The sequence below is a fragment of the Protopterus annectens genome, chromosome 1.part1 (genome assembly GCF_019279795.1).
Source record: "Protopterus annectens isolate FY-2018-M chromosome 1.part1, PAN1.0, whole genome shotgun sequence".
Taxonomy (NCBI): domain Eukaryota; kingdom Metazoa; phylum Chordata; order Ceratodontiformes; family Protopteridae; genus Protopterus; species Protopterus annectens.
Window position 1 is genome coordinate 265,262,839 of NC_056726.1, and position 23,782 is coordinate 265,286,620.

Here is a 23,782-nt window from a genome sequence, read left to right on the forward strand (position 1 = left end):
GGCGATTGAGAACTCATTGTGCAAGGAATGTTACTGTGAAATGAAATTCACTGAAAGTGGCTTTCCGCAAACTTAGAATTTATCTGTTTGCCAACTGTTGTAAAAAATGTTGAGGCTATAGTGTCTGAAAACAGTATAGACCTATGCTACAGATGTAGATATCTCCTCATCTGGACCCATTCACCCACTAGAACTCAGATGAATTGTTGCTTAGTGTTAACAGTTGTTTATAAAGTGGACTGTGTAATAGCACAAAACATTTTGATAGAATATTCCCTTAAATGGCTACCCTTGCACTTCATACAAAGACACAACAGTGTGACAGAAGGGTCCCTGTCCTTTGAACTTCATACAATTCCATGAAACCATGCACAGAAATAAGTTAAAATGAGTGGAGTAAATATTCTGCATTAACATGTAATGCAAAACATATTTACCATGCATAAACTACTAAAGGTAAAACTTTAACTAAAGAATGCAGATCCCCATTTTATAAATGCAGTAAGACACTTGTATGCATGGTACATACATTACTGCACTCCCAGGGATTGAAACACTCATGGGTATGCATTATTATTTGTGTTATGCTTACCCCCATAACTTATTGCATGTTTCACACAATGTCAAGTCTGAACTGTGCGAGCATACAAATAATCAGACATGAAATGGCAGTCATTATGCAGTGTATTTCTCTGTCATATAGTACCTCAAAATATGACCCCCTTTCTTTAGTGTGAAAATAAGAGGTAGACAGAGAAAGTAAGTAAGAAAAAGAATATTTTCTTAAAACAGAAAACTACACTAAAACTTCAGGGTATTTTCAAATGCTGTTTTTTTTATTGTTCGCAAGTATCTTTTAAAATATTGTGTAACTTTAAGGCTTTTGAATAGAAAAGAATCACCAGTTTTAAGAGAACAGAAACCTTTCTGGTCGAATAACAAAAGGTTACACCATAATGTGCAGCTTCTGTAAGTTATGCTGAAGCAAGTCATGCAAAGCATAAACTTTTAATTGAAAAGCACTTCACAATTCCCTTGCTCAGCTATGCTGTTTCACAGGAATGACCTGAGCATTATGTGAGCAACAAATCTTTAGACTACAAGCTAATTTATCATAAATCACAGAAGCAAAACTGCCAAACAGCTACAATTGTAATGCAGCTTAGCAAGGAATATGTCACTTTGTGCAGCTGAATATAAATAATATAGTATCTAAACAACCACTCAAGATTATAAACAGTCTTTTGCATCATTGAATGTGTATCTGCTTATGATAGCTTTTTCTCTCTCTCTCACATATTTATTCCTTCATGGCCAGAGGACATGTTATATTACTAAGCATTGCTATCAAATGTTATAGGTTGTTATTTGGTGACCATTACAGCCTATATGAAGCTTTGCTTCACCAAATATCACATAATATAAAGGACATTGTCTTTCAAAAGTATTGTTGCAGACAAGATAGCCAGTCTAATTACTTTCTCTGTCAGCACTGAATGAGTATAAGGGGTTAACACGTTAAGAGGCAGCCTCCATTTCCAGCAGACGGATAGGATTAAAGTACTCAAAGAAGAAACACAAGTAGTATATCAATAGATAACTTAGTCACAAGTATAAGCACCAATCATAATTCAGGAATCATAGTAATATAAAATAGTTATGTCCATTTTCCTCTTCATCAGTAAACAATACATATTACATTTACATAATTTGCACATTTGGTATTGTTTTATTAATTTAAATCCCAATCTGCCCCTGACTTTGGGAACTGCCAATAAGGGGAGGAGGGCACATCTTGATAAATCAGCCATGATTTCATCTGCAGTGTGATACACTGAGGTCTCATTTTATACACTGTCTAGTCATCTGTTATGTCATATATGGAGTGAAACAAAAGAAAGCTCACAATTGTCTTCAAAGAGAACAACCTCACAGATGCTTTGTATACACGAAAAAACACTGATCCTGATTTTGTCTGCCTTTTTTATGAATTTGTCGCTGCCAACTCCAATGAACCCAAAGAATCAATTCAGAGGAAGATAGTTAGCTCCATGTTTATTACTGCTGATGGAAAGCATGCCATTTTTGAGACAGACTTCTATTCTAAGTCAAACTACATCTAAGAACTTAGGTATTACTAGTACTTCTAATAAAAAGTTGCAGTTTCAATCTGAGGATTATAAAGTTGGATGCAGTAATTAAAAAAAAATATTTAGCCTTTTTTGCAATGCACACACATATGAAGAAGAAAAGAAACTAAGCAGAGGAAAGCATTATTTTACCAGCAGCTGCTTTATTTTTATACAGACCTGGACATTAAGAAAAAATATTATAATCCTCAAAAGTATTCCCCAAAGTACATCTCACCACATATGGACAAGTGGACAGCTCCACATATACCCATCTTGTTTTGTACCTCCAATCCCTTTTTTTAATTATTTTTGGCTATTGAGACTGAAATAAAGCAGGCAGGCAATTCGCAGTGAAGAACGGGTATATTTTGGGATGTACAATAAGCAAATAAGAAGGTAAGTTCACTTCTTTGTTTTTCTGAGCCTGATTTAAGAAGATGTGATAAAGAGTCTGTAGGGAAGTTGATACTGATGGGTAGAAATAGGCTGGAAGCTATCACTGTGGCATCCAGTTCGAAGTTGGAAGTTAGCTTGCTTGGGTTAAAGTTGGAATTTATCTAGTTTATGGCATTGTGAGAAAATTGAAGCATATTGTAAGCTCTGTTCAATTCTACCCAAAATACTGAAACTATATATGATAACCAAAAGCAATGGAGTGTGAAACCGATCCTGTGTGAGTGGGAATGTTTTTTAGAGCATATATAGAAGTGCAACTACATTTCTGTTATTTTATATTTTGCACATTTTTACTAATCTCTGTAAATAAGCTTTGTGAACCACTGAAAGCCGGTGTCTAATGTTTCTGCAGTTGGAATTAAACAAGAATACTGCAATTATAGATAGAGCAACAGATTGTTAGATGTATATCTCTCACTCTCTCTCTCGATATATATATATATATATATATATATATATATATATATATATATATATATATATATATATATATATATATATATATACATATATATATATATATATATATATATATATATATATATATATATATATATATATATATATATATCATGGTGTTATCTCAGAGTTGTTATATATAATCTGTAGGGGGTATGGGGGTAATGGGGGATTACCTGAAAAAATAGTGGCTTTTTTTCTGTTTTTCTTTTTTCCCTTTTTTTAATTTTTTATATATGTGTGTGTGTGTGTGTGTGTGTGTGTGTGTGTGTGTGTGTGTGTGTGTGTGTGTGTGTGTGTGTGTGTGTGTGTGTGTGTGCATATGTATGTGTGTGTGTTTTCTGAGTGTTTTCTTGATATTTTAAGGTTTAATTATTTGAGGATTAGACAAAGGCATGCACACAGACATATATAAATACATACACACACAGACAAGCATACGTGTGTGTGTGTGTGTGTGTGTGTGTGTGTGTGTGTGTGTGTGTGTGTGTGTGTGTGTGTGTGTGTGCATGTAATAAACAGCTAGCTAGTATCTATTATAAGAAATAAAGTAGAGAGTTCAGAGAATACACTAATTCTATAGTGTTAATGTTTGATTATTTGACGAGGATAAGAATGTTAATGTAGTCACTCAACTGAAAACCACAAATTTTCCCCAGAATGTTCAGAAAGCGTGACACAGTTGTCAAACATTATTACATGATCCGTGGACTGCAGTGGTGGTGCTGTGGTAGCGTTTTCACCTCACAGTAAGATGTTGTCCTGTTCGATTCTCAGCTAGAGTGTCTTCTGTGTGGAGACATGCGTGAATCGGCCCACCTTCGTTGAAGGTTGTGCATCAGGGCTGGCAACTCGGCACGTAAAAATCCACTGCCAATCATTAGCGGTTCGGAGTTCAGCTGTGGCAATCCCTAACCGGGAAAAGCCGAAAGACACAATAGCATTACATGATCCATGGTAAAAGAGACTGACCAAGGGATTCATGAAGCTTGTGCCAGGTGTCAGAGTAGCGTCGGCGATCTAACACCAAATATGGCCGCCGAGCGATTCAGGTACAAGCTGTTTCCATGTGCACTACCAGCGTACACCAGAGCTGTGCAGCTCCCGGTGCATGTATGCTAATTACCCCATGAGCAGCAGTGTAGCATGCAAATGAAGGTATATAGCGATTTATGAAGTGGTGCAGGCATAGCGTAAGCATGAAGAAATGTAAGCCAAAAAAAAACGGTTTACATTTTTTCAAACATAAAATCGGAGCCATGAAAGTGGACCAAACTTACGTATTATAATGTTAATATATGCCAATGGCTAAATATATAGCCAATGGTATAAAAAACGTGCACAACACATAAAAAAGAACATTTAATGTCATGGCCACACTAATTCAAAGTAAAACCGCAGTGCATTGGTGCACAAACGGGATCACAATGAAAATATATTTAGATGTCAGAAAACTGCAATGTAACACAATTCATTAATTCCCCATAATAGTCAATGGCATGCATGCTACACCACAACCATGGCGCAAGGGTTGTTAAGGGTCTGTGACAGTGTTCTGCGCGGTAACTAGGAATTAGTAGTCAATGCCATGCAAATGAGTCAATTAATACTGAATCGCAAACTCCCTGCTGGCATAAGGATGTACTATACAGCGTAGCAGTACAACACCAAGGTGTGGCCTGGAGGTAAACATGACATCAAGAGAGGGGTGCTCTACCGTAGCTGTAAGTACACTGGAGCATTGCTAATCCGGGTTGCCCATTGCTAAGCAAAGACACAGGATAAGGGTGTGGAAGTAGCCATAGCTTTGCTTAGCTGAGAGCACACAAGGTAACCAAAAGTGCATGTGAACGTGGCTGAAAACGTACTCTAAACCAGGTAAATGGCTGTGTGTGGTGCGCACCATAGCTGAATCAGGAAGGATACAGGAAGACAATACAGAAATGCTGCAGCATGGTAATTGGAGTAAAAATGAGTAATTAACACCTAGAAACTCACAGTGGGCCATTGACAACAGCTAACAAGGCTGCTAGCAGCTACCTGCAGAACAGGAAAGGGGAGGTGCCGTACTGCAAAGAAAAGAGAACTGTCACAGCAGAACAAAGCAAATGCAGTAGATCAGCTACATAACACATTTCATAACACAATCCTGGGTTGTCAAAGTACAAAATAAGAAAGCAGGCAGCTGAATGCATGCCTGACAATGAGAGGGGAATTGGGTTGAAAAGTGAAGTAAACGGCAATAGATGAATCATGGCAGCCAAGCGTAAGTCAACACCAAAGGCCCCACGATAACAGTACCTGCTGTAAAACCCATAATTAAGATACTCTGCAGCTGGAATTGCACATACACACCCAATTAAAATAGCATCATCCATTGCACAATAATATAAGGTGTGAAAGCCCTACACACACACTTGTGTATTCCCAGACACACTGCACCATTGGTGTATACAGACGGGGAACTTTTAATATGTACATATTAGGGGCTGCCATAGCTTTGATTCACCAGCATGTGTTGGAGACTGACGGTGGTGTGGAGGATGATGCTGACAACCATCTCAGGCACCGGAGGAGGAGAAGAGTGTTCAGACCCAGGGTAACCTACCAGGGGCTACATGATCTGGAGATAGTAGAGCATTACATGGTGGGCAGGGACACCATAGAGTAACTTGTTGAGCTGTGCCGGCAATGCTTCAGAGCCAGAAATAACAGAGGGAAACCCATCCCAGTGGACACAAAGGTATGTGTAAGCTTGAGAATACCAGCCACAGATACCTTTCAAAGGCCAACTGGGGATATCATGGGGATCTCATAGGCATCAGCATCCAGGGTACTCCACCATTTCCTGGATGCCATGTTACCACATGCCAATGAGCACATATACTTCCCCCGAATACAGGAGGAGTTGGCCAGCAATATGTGTCTCTTCCACCATGTGCCAGACTACCCGGAGGTACTGGTGCAATAGACTGCATGCACATACACATCAAGACACCACCCGGTGAGCAGGGTAGGAGCTACATAAACCGCAAGGGATACCCCTCCATCAACTGCCAGGTCATGTGCAATGCCCAGGGCATTATCATGGATGTGTGTGCTGGCAGCCCTGGAAGCTATCACAACTCCCACATCTGGCATGCCTCACAGCTGTATCAGGTATTTGCCAGGGGGGACATCCCATATGACCACCTGGTGGGGGATGCTGGCTATGCACTGGAACCATGGATGATGACTCCCATCAGAAATGCACACACAGCCATGCAAGAACACCATAATGAGGCACACGTAGAAACCAGAATCATCATAGAGTGCATGTTTTGGATGCTGAAATCACAGTTCCGTTGCTTGGACATATCTGGTGGAGCCTTGCAGTACTCTCCAGGCATGTGTTCCCACATCTTCATAGTATGTGCCATGCTACACAATATGATCCTGTGGAAACAGCTGCAGCAGGGACAGAATGCTGAAGTCCATCACAGCCCACCACCATTGTCAAGGGCCCCACAGGCACAGAGAGACACACACCATGAACACCCTGTACCAGCCCCAGTAGGCAGATGGAGGCATGCCCAGTATGCCCATGCCTTGGCAAAGAGGGAACGTATAGCGCACACACTGACAGTGTAGGCACCTAGGGACTGACAGCTTTCTCCACCTGCCCACACAGCAAACATGGATGGCACACACACAGGACCACCTGTAAATTGTCATATATAGGTGGTCTACTGTGTGCATCCTACATAGGTAGCCCTCAACTATTGTACACACAACTGCCATTGGCACAAGGTAAGTCAATACCTGAACAGTAAATTAAGCTATCAGCATGTGTCCATACTGTATGTATAGGTTCATAGATACATAGGTAGGTACATGCCTAACTACCTGAGGCCACTCATAAGCAGAGGCAAAAAGTGTCTGCTGTCACCACCCCATTGATTAACTAACTGTCCCTCTGTGGAGCAGAGCCAATTGCGAGATCCCTGGGGTGTATCCACTGTTCCCCACCCACTCTGCAAGGATTCCCTAGAGTGTTAGTGAGGGGTTTCGTATAATGTAATCAGGGATGTAGTTCCAAATAATGGGGAGTACCTGTGACAGGAATCTTCTCAGATGATTTACATGTTACATAGTATACCTTAACCACAGCTTGCATATAAAGGTGGTATTCCACAGAATAATACACATTTGGAACACACAATTGCTAAAATGTGTGTTAATCACCCTTGCACTACCAGTGCCTGCTCTGAGAGGTAAAATTAACACTGCCAGGATTAGAACATGCAACCATGTACACAGTCTTCACAGTAACCTACCACTAAGCTACCTGAGATGTACCAATGGCAGTAGTGTATACTGACAGGTTAAAACACAAAAGGTAGGAATGTGTGGAAATAGGACAAATCGACGTGTACCCAATGAAAGGTGTATGCTCTATATATATGTATATATATATATATATATATATATATATATATATATATATATATATATATATATATATATATATATATATATATATATATATATATATATATATATATATATATATAGAGAGAGAGAGAGAGATATGTCAATATATGGGGATATACATATATATGTAGATATATAGATAGGTTAACAACATCTACATAACCATGGTGGTACATATAAATGGGATACCTACCACATACTGACTGCTTTACATATCGATGCACGTAATCATGAGGCTTAAAGTCTGAAAGACCACAGTACCAAAACACCAGAAGTGCGAAGTTTAAAATCCCGATGTTGAGGGACATTTAGTCAGTGCTTCTGGTGTTGCGGTTCAGGTAGGTTACTGTGTGTAAGTCTGTTTCTGAGGGCTGTAGTGTGTGTAAGTGTGTGTTCTGAGTGGGGTGTGTGTTCCTGGGGACTGTAATGTGTGGGTGTGCTTTGTGCGTCTGTTTGTGCGATCTAGGAGGTAGAATATTATAGTAAAGGGGGTGTGGGGAGGAGCAGACACCCACATGGGGGGGTGTAGGGGGCTTTCCCACCTGCTCATACGTAGTTTAAGATGGTTTGTTTGGATGTGGTGGGTAGCAGTGTGTCTGTGTGTGCATGTATGTGTTCCATGTTTGTGTTACTTTCGCGAGTTACTGTCGCTGTCAGTAATGTGGGGTATGGGAGTCTGGGCCCGGTGCTGTGGGCGTCGGAATTGTGTGGTTTCAGGAATCCATAGGTATCCCGTATACAGCGGTTGAAGTGTTCATATATGAGTATAACATGGACCATAGCAATCACACATTCGACCACGACCAAACTTTATGAACAAAGGATATGGAGAGTATATGCCTATACACTATTACAAATATGTGCTATGGACATGAGCCAATGATGGGGTTACCACCTGTCCCACTTTGCGAGAGACAGTCCCTCTTTGGGCAGTTGTGTCCTGACCAAATATATTAAACGTGTCAAATATCCTGAGAATGTAGGATATAATTATGTCCCATATGTAATGTAATAGTTGCATACAATAGTTCTTTCTGTATCTAAAATACCTACATGTTACAAGAAACAGGCTAAGCAACTAAACTGCTACAAGAATAAGCTTTTATTTAGGCAAAAAAGTAAAGTTCTATCCCTTGAACTGACTGTGGGTTTGTGTCAGCCTGTAAAATCTGATGTGTGTCCCGCAAATGTCCCACTATGGCCATTTGAAAAGGGGGCAACCCTAGCCAAAGAGGGTCAGTCTCCAACACAACTCTAATGACTGCAAATACCTATGACAGAAATACACAGCTTTCATGTAGCAACACTTTATTACATTCCGATGTATTGCCAAAAGTATTCAAGGACTAACATCACCTGCATGCTAAACAAGAACCAATTAGCAGTGCCTTAATGAATCAGCCTTCAATTACCATAGTATTAGTCCACTAAAGGATAGGTGTTCAAATAGGGAAGGAACCCTCACGCACATATCGATTATGTATAAAAGCAGTTCCTACACACCTGCATCTGCTATGTACACCCACCAACATCACTCCCACACCCAAACACATTACAATACAAACTGTAATAACATCACAAATCATTCACTCGCTGTACGACATCTGCAGAAGCCTTAACATACCTTGTCAGAGACACACTAACATGGCCCTATGTGAAATAGTTGCTGTTATACAATGGAACAGCTGCTGATGTTACAGGGTTTGTTTGCACTAATCCCATTTCAGAGGGTTGTGTGTACACTGGGAAGTGTTACCAATTACTGATTAACAGCACAGTATGATGCACATGTAAACCAAACCAAGGATGTCTGGTGAGCACACTGTAAACCATCTAACAGTTCATGCATAGCCATACAGCCTTGAGCTGCCCAAAATCCTTGCCAGACTGAAACATCTGCAGAAGTATCAGGTACAAACAAACCCTGCATAAGTAGCAATGTTCTGAAATATAACAGCTGTACTCACATGTAGAACAACATCTTCTAGCCATTACACACAATTCACGGGAGTCATGAAGCTAATATATCTCTGTCTGCCTCCATATAGCTGTTGAAATACATCACAAACAACACATCCAGGCCATCTTCCTCGAAAGTAAGGCAAACGGACAACGCCCAAGTGGAGTACTCAATTATACACCACTGTTGCCATGGTATAGGCTAATGGAGTAGCTGCACAGCTGATGTGCATCTAATTAACTACTTTGGAACACCAATTGGTGGTTAGGATAGCACATGTTACCAATATTTAACTAGAAAAGGATGGCTTATCACACATTCAAACCATCTGTATATACCAGTGGAACGTTACAAAGAAGACTGAAACACAAACTGAAAAGGATTGAATTAACAGTCAAAGACACCTCGGGTTACTAATCAGGTATGTAGAACACTCAGTATGTCTGTGTATGTAGTACCCTGTTCTGTAATATTTAAAGTGCATGCACTCCATATAGTGGAAACAGTTACCTTGTAGTGATGTATTGTTGAGCACAGTAACGCTTGTAGTATTTATGTGTGTACTGCTATAGGTCACAAGGCAAACACCGCATACACCACAAGGGATGCTATATAAGGGCTTTGAACCCAAATATTCCTCACCAGCCACTGTCAGTGGCAGGGCTGGTCCAACAAGTATGTGCTATAACAGGGGATAGTATATGTTGATATATTGTAACAGTAGGCATATGTATGGGTGCATTGCTGAGAATATCATGTCTTAGGTTGGCCCACTGTGCAATTATGATTTGCATTGTGGGATATTGTGCCAATAACTGTGTAATGTACAGTACTGTAGGCAGATAAGTATTGCAAGTTACATAGCATTACTGTTATGATAGGCAAACAGTTATGTCTATTGGCATTTACAATACACAATAACAGGATACATATGACTTGTAGTCACCCGACAGTTTATCAGCATGATAGCAAATTAAATTGGAAGAGCTAGTTAACTATCCATGCATATAAGACATGGAATAAGTGCAAAGGTAGGTACTAGGCTGTCTGCCCAAGGGTATTTATAAGCCTAGCTAGAGTGTGTTGGCTTTCGCCACCCTCTTATGTTAGTTCCCTCTGAACAGCAGAGCCATTAGTTCCCTGTGCCTCTGTCCAGCAGAGCCACTGCAGTGATCACCGTGGTACATGTCTGTCTCCCATCCACCCGTCAAGGTTTCCCTTGAAGAGTGCTAGTGAGGGGCCCTGCCTGATGTACATTGGAATCATGTTCCAAAGCATGGGGAGTCTCCGGGTCAGGAATCTATCCATCCAGCATGTCCTAGTCATTGTTGTGGTTAGGTGTATATCCCTAGAGCATGTGGCTCTCAGGGGCTTCTGTTTAGGTGTAGCATATCCAGCAATACTGGGTTGGACATGGGCCTTGTATGTCAAGCAGAGATCACCTGTGAGTATGTGGTATGCAACCGAGTACAGCTGGAGTTTCTTAGGTTGGGCTGCATAGGTCATCTGTTTAAGGTCAGTAATCCTTTTGGAGTGGTACTGTTGTGGTCTTCCAAGCCATTGCAGTTGTCTTGTAAGGTACATCCCAAATGGAGTGTTGTATTCTTTAATGGGTCTAATAAGTCATGAGTAGAGAGGCACAATGGCCTCCTTTGTTCTGGATGTGAACCTATTAGGGATTAGGGGGGCCACGTAGAAGGATATTCTAACCACCTTGTCATTATGGGTATCGAAGGAGAGATTGCTATCTACTGGGGTTCTCAGATACCTTATTACCTCTTCTATATGTAGAGGACTAGCACCTAAGTGGTAGTCCGTGGGTAAATAGTTACATCCAAAGGGGGTGACTATGCACTTTTTGGCATTCAGCTTGAGGCCATGATATTGACACCAGGTATCCGTCTCAGTGCAACCCTTCCAGAGGGTGTCTGTATCAACTGGGGAAACAATTATGGCCCTAGTTTACAGTCGTCCACAAACCTTTTCAGCCAAAGCACTCCTGTGCTTGCCTGTACATCAGAGAATTATATACCGAACATGAGGGGTCCTAGGACTGAGCCCTGGGGGCTGCCACTTGTAACTGGTATACAGTCGGACCTAGGGTAAGCAACTCCCTGTCCGTGAGCCACTTTGCAAACCATCACATGACGTAGGGGTTAATGTTCAGGTGGATGGGTATGTCGATAATACCAGAATGGGGAATGGTGTTGAAAGTCTTTGAGAGCTCAAGATAGGCTGTGTGGACCTCCTTACCTTCATCTAATGCCTTAGTAACTGTCTCTAAGAAGTCCACCAGGTTTAGGAGGCATGGTCTGCCTTAACAAAGGCAAACTAGGAGGGGTCAAAGGTTTGGAGGTACCCAATGTCTCTGTGACTGAGATCCATGATGATGTGCTCCATAGCCTTGCAGACCAGGCTAGTCAGGCCTATAGGGCAATAGGTCCTGTGGTCGATTGTGGTGTCACCTTTGTGGAGTGGGATAATTGTTGCTGTGTGCCATTCAGGGGGAACAAAGCCTGATGCAAGGCTATTATTGAACATGGTGCGTAGTTGGGGAGCCAGTATGTTCTGAAGTTTGTGTAAAATGCAGCCTGGGATGTAGTCCGGTCCCATGGATGCTGTGATATTGGCTTTAGAGTGTGCAGCTTTTACCTGCGTAGTTGTTATTACAGGGACTCTGCACTCTTCCTGTATAGATATGGGTCCTTTAGGGGGTGAGAGGGGGAAAAGGTAGCATTTAACCTATATGCCAGGAAGTTGGCAATATCAATTGGTTCTGTAATGTTCGTGCCTTTGTGCTGTAACTCAGAGCAGATCTGGGTGTTGACATCGAGATATTTGACATAGCTATAGAATGCTTTGTGGTTGTTGTTGGAATTAGTGGCGGTTTTGTTTCCATAGCTAGCTTTGGAGGATCTTAAGAGGGATCTCACCTTCTTAATGAGGCTGACCAGGGAGCTCCCTACGCATGAGATTGTACTCTCTTTTGCAACAGTGTCTTCCTTCTGTTGTACAGTTTGTTTATGGCAGGGGCCCACCAGATTGGCTTCCTTAATTAGGAGTATAGTGTCCTGGTTCTGTTTGGGATAGCATGATCCATGCACTCATGTAAGTGCTTTTATAGGTTTGTGTAGGATTCAGCAGTTGTAACAGTATTGTCCATCTGCATGGGTGTCACGAAGTTCACCACATCTGTCTTAAGAAGCATGAAGTTGGCTTTGTAGACATATTATACTGTGGTTCCCTTAATGGGGGGTGGGGGAGGGATGTGGATATCAAGGGTGTTCAGCTTATGGTCGGAACGGACCAACGAGGAGTTAACTTCAGGTGTGGAACTCCGGTCACTCATGTTGTTAACACCTAGATCTAGGATATTGTTCCCCTGGCGGGTATGTGGTGGATAAGTTAATCCAGGGCATTGGTGTTTATGAATTCCAGAAAGCGTTGAGCTAATGAGTTGGTACACAAGTAGTTTTCCCAGTTAACGGTGGGGTAGATTCAGTGAGACTAAGTGATGAGTGTGGTGTGGTGCGAATATTTACCTTCTCCACATGACTGCCAGGGTCAGTCTTGGTTGGAGAGAGCTTTACCTCCAGTTTGGTTAGATAAGTGCATCTCACAGGTTGTAGTGTTGGGTGGTAGGCAGAGAGGGTTGTCTGTGTACATGAGGCAATGTCTACATTGCCTCAAGTTGTCCAGATTCATCATATAGACAGGAGAGAACACTGGCAGCTGACCCTTGGACATGCCTGAATGTAAAACTAATTTCCTCTAGATAAGCGAAGAAAGTGAGTACAAGAGCTATTTTACTCTAAGCAAGTGAGAAAAGTATGTACAGAACCTGTTTATCACTAGGTAATGAGGAAGATTATGTGCTATAGTAATTAGTAGCTTGCATAGTGCTTACAAGTTCTGAACAAGTGCTGAGCATGAATAAGCAATCCAGATAGGATCTTGGATAACATAAACTCATTGCCCCCCCAACAGGTACACAATAATATATCCAAGTACACCACAGAGCTCCTGTACCCACAACTATGCAGGTACAAGCTGCACTCAGGCTGTATGGGACCTGTCCACATCCCAGGTTGTTTCATACACATATGGCTAAACAAGTTGCTTTCCACATACACATCATGTAAAACATAGCTTCATGTCAGGCTGTGTACACACTGAAGGGTGCACTCCAACAGGTATCACAACCCATAAAGGGGGAGACACCACTGATAATGGGAAGTACTGCACTACTACCCTGCTCAGTCTGGTCTGAAAGGCCATGAACCTTGATCAAATTATTTGATGTCGGCAGTACAGATGTAGATGACAGTAAGGTTGATTTCACACTGCATATCATAACCTTGTCAGGTCATAGGACATCATCAGCCATACTGTGTTCCACCAACACTCGGAATACTAGATGTACATTCCTATGTCACAGGAGTGTTTTGCAATGGGACTGCTGGCAGAACCAACACTACAGAAGGTGTCTGAATAATACATGCACATCACACCAGTGCCAGCTACAGTAAGACATGGTTAATTAATTGCACTCACCCTCATTGTAGTCTATACCACACAGACTAACAGAAGGCATCTGACTATTAAAGTATGAATGACTATGACCTAGGAGCAATAGCCAACTCAGAGTGTTGTGGACAACATACAGAAGGGGCTTTGTGGGTGAGGTGTGTGTGACATATGGCCACAATCTGACAGCTACATATTGCATTGTCACCCCTATGTTAATAACCCTGTACCCATGAATTACCACCTAGGCAGCGGTCAACATAATGGACACTGTGTGTAAGGGATGCAGCTGGCAGTTGTCTTTCTTGTGATAGTTACATCACCAAACCTGTCAGGTAGTCGAATGTGGCAACCCTAATCATGACAGGGTGTCATCCATGAATATAGAGATCATTGTCCGGCCATACACAACACTCAAGTGACCTTTATCAGATCACATATTTCCTTTAAGGGGTATTGGCCATGTTCAGATGACCTACACCAGCCTTCCCATTCCCCATCTCCACTATGTAGCATGATGCATACCCTGAATAAATCCATGTCCAACCCAGTGATGTTGGACATGCTACACATACACATCCTGATCTCATACATACTTCATGGACATCCACCTTCCTAGTACTAGGATCACCACATGCTGGACAGATCCTTTTCCATACACTTTACATAGTCCTGCTAAATTATGCATTCCTGTCCATCAAAGCTGCACATCACCCCCTCTCAGACATGGTATGATGACCGCATGGTAAATGTATCATTAACCCTGTGGATCAGTTATGTGGCACTGCTCCACCTGGCCCCAGAGACCCGCCTGTTGGCTACAGCTAGGTAACCTTTCATCCTAGATTCATAAATGGCCCAGGGCATGTAGCCTACTAGTTGACTTTGACTGTACATGCTATAGTTGATATCCATCCCTGCAAATACCATCTAGCTAGCCAGTGTCCCATGTGTATCACATGTGCAACACAGGTGATACATGGCAGGATGTTGAATTGTTGTACAGTGCCATGTAGTTGTATATGGCAGAACACATACATGTAAAACCTTCCGTGAGCAGGTCTGCAGGGTCACAGGTCATGTCCGTTAAGGCAGTGTAAGTGTTTATATGTGACATATACACAGCATCAAGGTCGACTGCATTAATGTGGTCACATCCAGCCATGTGCTGATAGGTAGGAACACCAGTACAGGCAAACAGACATGCCCACATCAAGACAGCATCCACATGGATCATGAGCAATGTAATTAGGTGACACACACACACATATATGGTGATAATATCCACTCACCATTGAGTGTTACATGTGTGTGACACAAACATGTCAGTGGTGTCAGTGTCATGTAGATTTGTAAAGACAACTATTTCATTGTAATAAATGTAATACACATGTATGTTCAGCTGTAGCTCTGTATGTCTCTGAGAGTTACTGTGACCTGTCTCCATCATTATGTCTTCCAGGTATGCCGCGTGCAGGGCTACCCCCTTATACCCACTTGGAGGATGAGGCCCTCATCCCATACCTGCATGACAATCATGATATCCTGTTCAGCTATGTGCCACAGGATGCACAGCAGCGGGATGCCCTGTGGATGGATCTTCGCAGGAGGGTTAATGATGTGGGTGACCACAACCGCTCATACAAGAAGGTGCGCAGACACTGTACAGACCTCATTAGATGGGCAAAACAGTGTGCAAATGCAATCGCTAGGGAACAACGTGCAACAGGTGGTGGACCACCAATCCAGCCCCCACTCACACGTACCGAGGAGCTACTGGCCAACCTGGGTCATCCGCAGAACAACATCCACAATCCTTAGCCGATATTGTGGAGGTGGGTATCTCTCAACCACCAAGCCTGGAGTTGCTTGGTAAGTCACTACTGCACCTATAACAGCTATATTCCATATAGTTGCATGTGTCACTGTACAATATGTAATGTAACATCATATGCAAGGCATGTATACACACATGCCGCATACTATAGTATGCTACTCTGTGTATGCACACATGTACATACACCATAGTATAGTCTAATGTACTGGTGTATGTGTTAACATGCACATTGCACCCTGTAGCTATCATACAGGCGTGGATAATGCTCATACTGCTGTGTTACTCTTATTTAGTTATCTCTGGCATTCCCCTGCAACAGCAGCCCATTGCAGGTGAGACTGTTATTATTTATCAGGCATTGTAACACACAGATCTATCTGCCATGTAGCCGTTTACCACATGTACACATAATGTATGGTCCTGTCACAATATACAGGTCGGACCTGCAATGCATCACAATGGCTACCCATGTGCAATACTTGCAAACTATGTGAATCACCGACATGAATCCTCACAGATTGTCATTGTCAGATGTGTGGACAGCTGTGCATACAATGGTGGAGGTGCTGTTCACTGTAGGAACATGTACTGCAGATCAGAACAACACATGTGGGGAATACAAACGGTACTACACAGTGAGCTGGAGTATGGCCAGCCCACAGGATTCACTTGTGTGGATCATAGCCCTGCTATGAATGTCACACAATGTGATGTGCTATCTTGACATGTCCATGACATCTAGTGACATGGCTGCAACACTAGCTAACTATCCTGAAAAATATATCCCACATACCAAACATACCACCCTTTGTCTGCATAACCCTGTCGTCAGTGGAGCATATGACATCTATGGGTGTATGTCATACTGGACAACACAGACATGTGAAATAGATGTCTGTCACAATAATTTGGCCAACACATGTACACACATGGCCTTGGAGGATGGCCAGAGACATGAAGCAACACACACAGTAGACGTGATGTGCTTGCGTGTACACCCTGTCGTACATTGGCTACACATGGCACAACTATGGCCTTTGTGTAATGATTATATTGCAGATGTGGAACATTAGACATCCTACAGGCCTGTGCACATCTTGTGTAGCCGTGACATCAATTCACCACATATGATGTGTTGAACATCTTGAGTGTGTCACGACATGACAGCAGTCACCTGTACAGTATCCACATCAGCCCACAGATACAGTACATTCCCCTTGCTGGTGTCGGACATCAATGTCATACTTGCTCTTCATGTGTGTGTGTGTGTGTGTGTGTGTGTGTGTGTGTGTGTGTGTGTGTGTGTGGTACACAGATATCATGTGGGACATGGTGTACCGACGAGTTTGCCATGTCTGGCCATAGTTGCCAGGCAGCAGCAATATGGTTGCAGATGTGCAGGGGTGTCATCCGTATACCCTTCAGTGATCTGTGTCACACATTCCACATCATGGTTTAGTGTGCATACACATCAGTGATGTGGGTCACATTCCACAGTATATATGTATTGTATCTGAACACATTCATGGCTATGAACTGTTTGTAACTCACACTGTATAGCAATAGAAATGCCTCATGATTCTCTGCAATGGCCATGCATATCAGCTAAATGTGCAGTATATCTGTAGGGCAGACAGACAACACTGCATTGGGACACCATTATCCCACTGTATATTTGATAGGACACCATTGTTTTAAACATGTATGCATGTCATTGCACACGTCAGCAGATCACATGTCATACTACATGTGATTGTCAAGGTTGTATGCCACACATCAGGCAGGTGTACTGTTAACCTGTGCTGGTCTACATGGTGTAACACAGGGATGTATGCTAACTACTCCTATGATTGTGTAATTTGCATGCCTTCTGCTATGACACATGCATGCTGTTGTGCACAACCCAGGGATGTATGATAACTGCCACTATTATTGTCTGTGCTGCATGCCATCTGCCGTATCACATGCATGTTGCATGCCTTCTGTCATATCACATGCATGTTGGGTGCCATAGCATGTGTGTCTCTGTGTCTGTTTGTATGTCTGTGTGTCTGTTGTATAGATTGAAATGTACAGTTCTTGTTTGCCCCTCACAGGTGATGTAGGTGCGTTGCCCTCCTGCAGTCCATCTGATGTTAGTGTCCCCACAGACTCTAGCAGTGATGATGAATGTATGATTGAAGCACAGACAGAGTTGTCAGGGGCTGAATCTGTGCCATTGGTTGCCATGCTACCTATATCCCCCTCATCCCCGCACACAGATCCCATGCCTAAACATACCCCATCACCAGTGGCCATAGAGGAAGGACAGTTGGCCTGCAGTAGCTTGGAACAAGAAAGTGTGGGGGCTATGGAAGGTGTGCCTGCACACCATGGTGTCAGCCAACTGACTGGTGATGCCCCACACAGGCACGTGGCCAGTGCTGCTCGTAGGAGGACCTCTGGCCAACATGCCCCTGCAAGACAGAGCGCAGCAGCTGGTGTCACCAGATGCATGTTTCAGGCTATAATGGAGGCACAGGCACATGCTGAATGGCACAACAGAGAAGATCAGAGGCTTCAGAGGGCTGCTGTCCGTTCTTTAAACAACAACATCCAGGCAATGGTAAATGCTCAACAGCAGATTGCTGAAGCTTTGGATAGATGGTTGGGTGACATGGTTGGAGTCCTTGACCGTGGCATGACAATCCGTGAGTGTGAGCTGTCTGTGTTGGAAAATGTGGTAGGAGTGAGGCATCGGACATGTAGCCTGGGGCATCTACATCACCTGTTTCAGGTCTACGTGAATGAACTACGTCACATGTCCACTCCCATAGTGGCGGTAGCAGCAGAAGTGCAGCTGGTGCTGTGCTGTCCACACCACAACACAGCAGGCCAAGTGCACGTGGCCCTGGATGGTCCCAACAGGGACACGGTTCCAGTGGACAAGTGTCATCAAACAGTACCTAATCTCCACCTCATGACTACTAGTGCCCGTGCAACCCCTGGCAAGCACAGGTTACATGTCCATGGTCGGACACCGTGAATTATAAAACCTGGCCTGTACAGTCCACAGCTGTCAATAATACCCCTATGTAGGCCAGACACATGCCAGAACTGTGTGCATACATACACGCACACACTGGAAACATATGTAGGGCACCGCAACACACACATGCATAACATCCTCACACGCCAAATTAGATCAAAGGCCCTAACCCACAAACATGATGTCATCCAATGGCGCAGCCTAGGCCTCTGGCAAATATTATCACCCTGTGCATATGATGATGCCTGTGCCGCATCCCTGACATCCACACCATTGGTGCAGGGACATGCTCATATGGTCTGATGCACAGGGTGAACAGACTAGGAAGATAAGTATAGTTTACAATTGTTGAGTACTGTTGACAGGCAGCAGACATGCCATGTACAGCAGGTTTACAATGCATTTCGTACTGTTAACAGTATGTGTCTTGTGTAACAACAATAACTGCATGTTGGTCATGATGTTCTGCTTTCCTCCTTCAGGTCTAATTGCACGTTCTGGTGGATGTCAGTGTTTGCAGTTAGTGTCCCATATGTCAATGTGGACTACTCACAGGTATGTATGAATATACCAGCATGCACTGTGTAGCTGCCACATAACAGTGAGAATGTCCCACGTTCCAAACATGTCTACTGATCCAAGAGCATGATCGCTGTGTATTAAGCTACTGTGGCTACAGACGTGACATCCATACTGGGTGACATGACAGGTAGAGTTACATGGAGTGGTGGGGAAAGAGAGTGGTCTAGCTGATTACAAGGGTAGAGGCCAGTGGGAAGTGTGATGCCTCATTGGGAAGCAGTAATACACATTCCCATGACAGGATGCCAACACACAACTGCACCTACACACTCAGGTATTGACACACATGTATTCAGTGACACAGTAACACACCCACACACTCATGGATTCACCGACACAGTAACACACACTCACACACGGTTGCTACTGTTGAGGTGAGGACTCCTGCCTATGTGCAAATCATCATTACAGTACTGTGCACCTACATGATGCACCACAGAGAATACACATATACAGGTAGTCAGTGTGGCCTAAGATCTGGGACATCATCATGGATAGTAGACTGCATCGCCTGAATGGGGGAGGGGTCTTATCAGTTCAGTATGGTAACATACATCCTCACTCCAGGGACCAGACAGCCACACACACACACACACACACACACACACACACACACACACACACACACACACACACACACACACACACACACACACACACACACACACACACTGTGGCATTCACTATTGAATACACCTATGTCACGCACATACAGATACCTCACATGTGTGAGATACATGCCCCTGCCTATGTCCTGCTTTCTACATTGCAGTCTGTACAGATGTCTACACTAGTGTACAGGAGAGTCAGTAACAATTGAGATGTATTCCCTACCATACATGACATATATGGATACACACGCAACCACACATGCCAGTACTGTGAATCAAACACCTGCCTAGCTCATGATATGTATGACATACAGCAGTATTGCACACATTACAAAGTGTACTGATGCTTCCTTTGGCAACAGTGCTGATATATGCACACGGGAGGTCTTAACTGTTACAGGTGTCAAGTGATGTACCTTCGGTGTCACCCTGACCGCTGTCTATGTTGTGAGTTATGTCCTTCAATTAATGAAACCATTGCTTACCAGTTACACAGGTTATTGTAGGACCGCTTGTGACACACCTGTGAGCTGTTCTCAGCAAACATCCATCTGCAAAGATGCCCCACTACTTAGTTATTTCCACACATCTGTCCATACCTGAGGTACATCTTTCCATACATTCAGCATATCACCATATACAGTTGGCAATGTTGAGGCTGCATTGCAACTGCATGATGTACTAAGATACACATCACCTGCATACATTAGCAACTGCACATGCATGGTATCTGTACGCATACCACTACATGTACATGTGTGTAGGTCCTACAATCCTGTCATTTGGGCATGTTTGTAGGCATTGCAATTGGTGGAAATGTGTAATGACATACATGACACATGGACTGTTGTATGATATGATAGGTGTAATGGGCGACCGCTACAGAGGGAATGTTACCTCTGTCAACATTGATATTACACCTTATGTACTGTTAGCATTCAGCAGCCATGGACCTACATTCCATGTAATGTAATGGCTGTAGCCACCTGTCTGCACAAAGGACAACAACAGCTATGCTATTTACATGTCTGTTGTATGTGTGTGGCATGTACATATCCAGGGCAGGTACATGTATGTCATATCCAAACATGAGGGTGTGTACTAGTGTACAGCAACAGTCATCTGCTAATGCTGTAAATAACCGATGGCTCCTGGTATGTGTACAGCTGACCTGGTTACAGACAGTGGTATCATTGCATTGCATAACACATGATGCAACTGTGTCAGTACATGGGTACTCTCTACAGTTGATGTAGAGCTTGGTACAGTCCACCGGTCAAGGGTCACATGGTGTTATACTCTTATATGTCCTACAACATGTATGGATGTGTGTTGGTCGTCCGAAAGCATGGTGGTGTCTGAGGTTTACATCTTAGAATGCAGCATTTGACACTGTCCTGCACCTGACTCATCTGTGATGCATTTCATGGGGGTACAGGTCAGTACATGTGAGTGAACTCTATGTATGTGGGGACACCACCACCTGGAGTGGTCCATGCCTGTGTTATGGCCCACATGTCTGGTGCTGAGGTATATGGTGGTAGTGCTATTGTGCACTACAGAGCCTTCAGCCAGGTGTTCCTCACAGCACAGATGTCAGTACTCCCCATTGTTGTATCTACAGTGAGCAGCTGTGATTATGGAAGCCACACATCTAGCACTGGTTAGCATAAGCCTACAATGCAGTTGTCCTCTAGATGTCAGGGTGCTAGCCTGTGATTAGGACATTTGCCTTGGAAAGGCACTATATGGGCAAATGCGACTTGGGTATTATCCCCACTGCCTTGAATCATGGATGCATGTGATATGTGTCAAAGGCCTGTCTACTGTCAGTCATGCCATCCCAGAATGACAAACACTGGACAACCTCGTTCTTACAGTAGGAGATTGGCTCATTGTGTTGGTCAAGCAGTTGCCACTCCTAGCAAAGATCATTGTGTTGGTCAAGCAGTTTCCACTCCTACCAAGACATCACTGTGAGTGGTGGTATTGTGCTTGGTATAGGATGGTACATCTAAGGTGATGGACAGCAGCAGATGTTGTGTAAAAGACCGGTGTCAGATATATGTAGAGCAGCATTCCTGCTAACAATGACAACTACTAACACCAGAGCCCATTACAATGTGTTCTTTAAGTCTAACTGTAATAGCATGGCCACTGTGGCCTTCCATGTTTAGAATCAGAGTGCATCCCAGACAGCCCTGTGCTACTAAGTGTATGAGCATGCTCAGTATAACCTTATGTAGATGGATACATAGTGCATTCCGAACAGCCCTATGCTGCTAAGTGTGTGAGCATGCCCAGTGACACCTTGTGTCGGTTATCTGCCTCTGTGTAAGGGCATGGCCATTGTAACCCTGTATAGTGATAGTAGGCATCCATTCCACAGATGGGCATACTCCAGGTCAGGATGGATTCCTACTTTAAACACATAGGGTCACAGGTATGTACATCTTAACTGCCAGCATCCCTGTTGATGTCCACATTCCTAGGAGGTCATAATGACAGCCTTGAAATGTGTAGTCTGTGTGTTGTGACTCGTAATTATGTAGTATTGTAATAGTCATCTGTAGATAGGCAGGTGTTCTGTTCCCACCACTGGGTTGTGTGTGTGTCCCCGTCTGCCTGAGGACTGAATGCTTTTAGACTGCTCACACTCCATACAATTCTTATACCCACCTTTGGCAAGGCTGATGATGTCACCCACCTACAAATACACCTCTGGGAGTGCTGTGCCCCAGTAATCTCGGTAGCGCGCTCTCTAACTGCATAATGCTGTAGTGTAATAAAGTAGTTAGATCTGTGTTCTAATCCCAGACTTGCCAAGTGTGTGCGTGTGCATGTCCCCATCTGCCTGAGGACTGAATAATGCTTTTAGACTGCTCACACTGCATGCAATTCCTATACCCACCTTTGGCAAGGCTGATGATGTCACCAACCTACAAATACACCTCTGGGAGTGCTGTGTCCCAGTAATCTCGATAGCATGTTCTGTTACGGTGTAATGCTGTAGTATAATAAAATAGTTAGGTCGGTGTTCTAATCCCAGACTTGCCAAGTGGGTGGGTGTTTGTCCCCGTCTGTCTAAGGACTGAATAATACTTTTAGACTGCTCACACTCCATACAATTCCTATACCCATCTTTGGCAAGGAAGATGATGTCACCCACCTACAAATGCACCTCTGGGAGAACTGTAACCTAGTAATTTGGGTAGCATGTTCTGTAACTGCATAAAGCTGTAGTGTGCTAAAGTATTTAGGTCGGTGTTCTAATCCCAGACATGCCAGGTGTGTGTCTGCCTGTGTGAGACAAGTACAGTGCTTTGTAGAATATGCATTCTCTGTACAAATCACATGACCACCTTTGTCAATCCTGCTGTTGTCACCCACCTAGGTCTACACCTGTAGGTGTGCTGTATCCCAGTATTCACCCTCGCATGTGCCCAAAAGTGTATTGCTGCAGGGTGATACAGTAGGTTGGGGATTGTATACAGGACATGGCAGGTGTGTGTTTGTCTGTCAGAACCTGTGTAGAGGTGGCTGTGAGTGTCTTACCATTGGACATGTTGGTGAGCGAATTTTATAGTTTTCCTATATGGTCTACGTCTTATGACACATTGGCCACCTCACGAGGAGTACAGCTGTCAGTCAGCCACGGAACTGTGTTGGCAAGCCATACCCCTACATCTGGCAAAAGGCCCGGTGAACAATGTATGC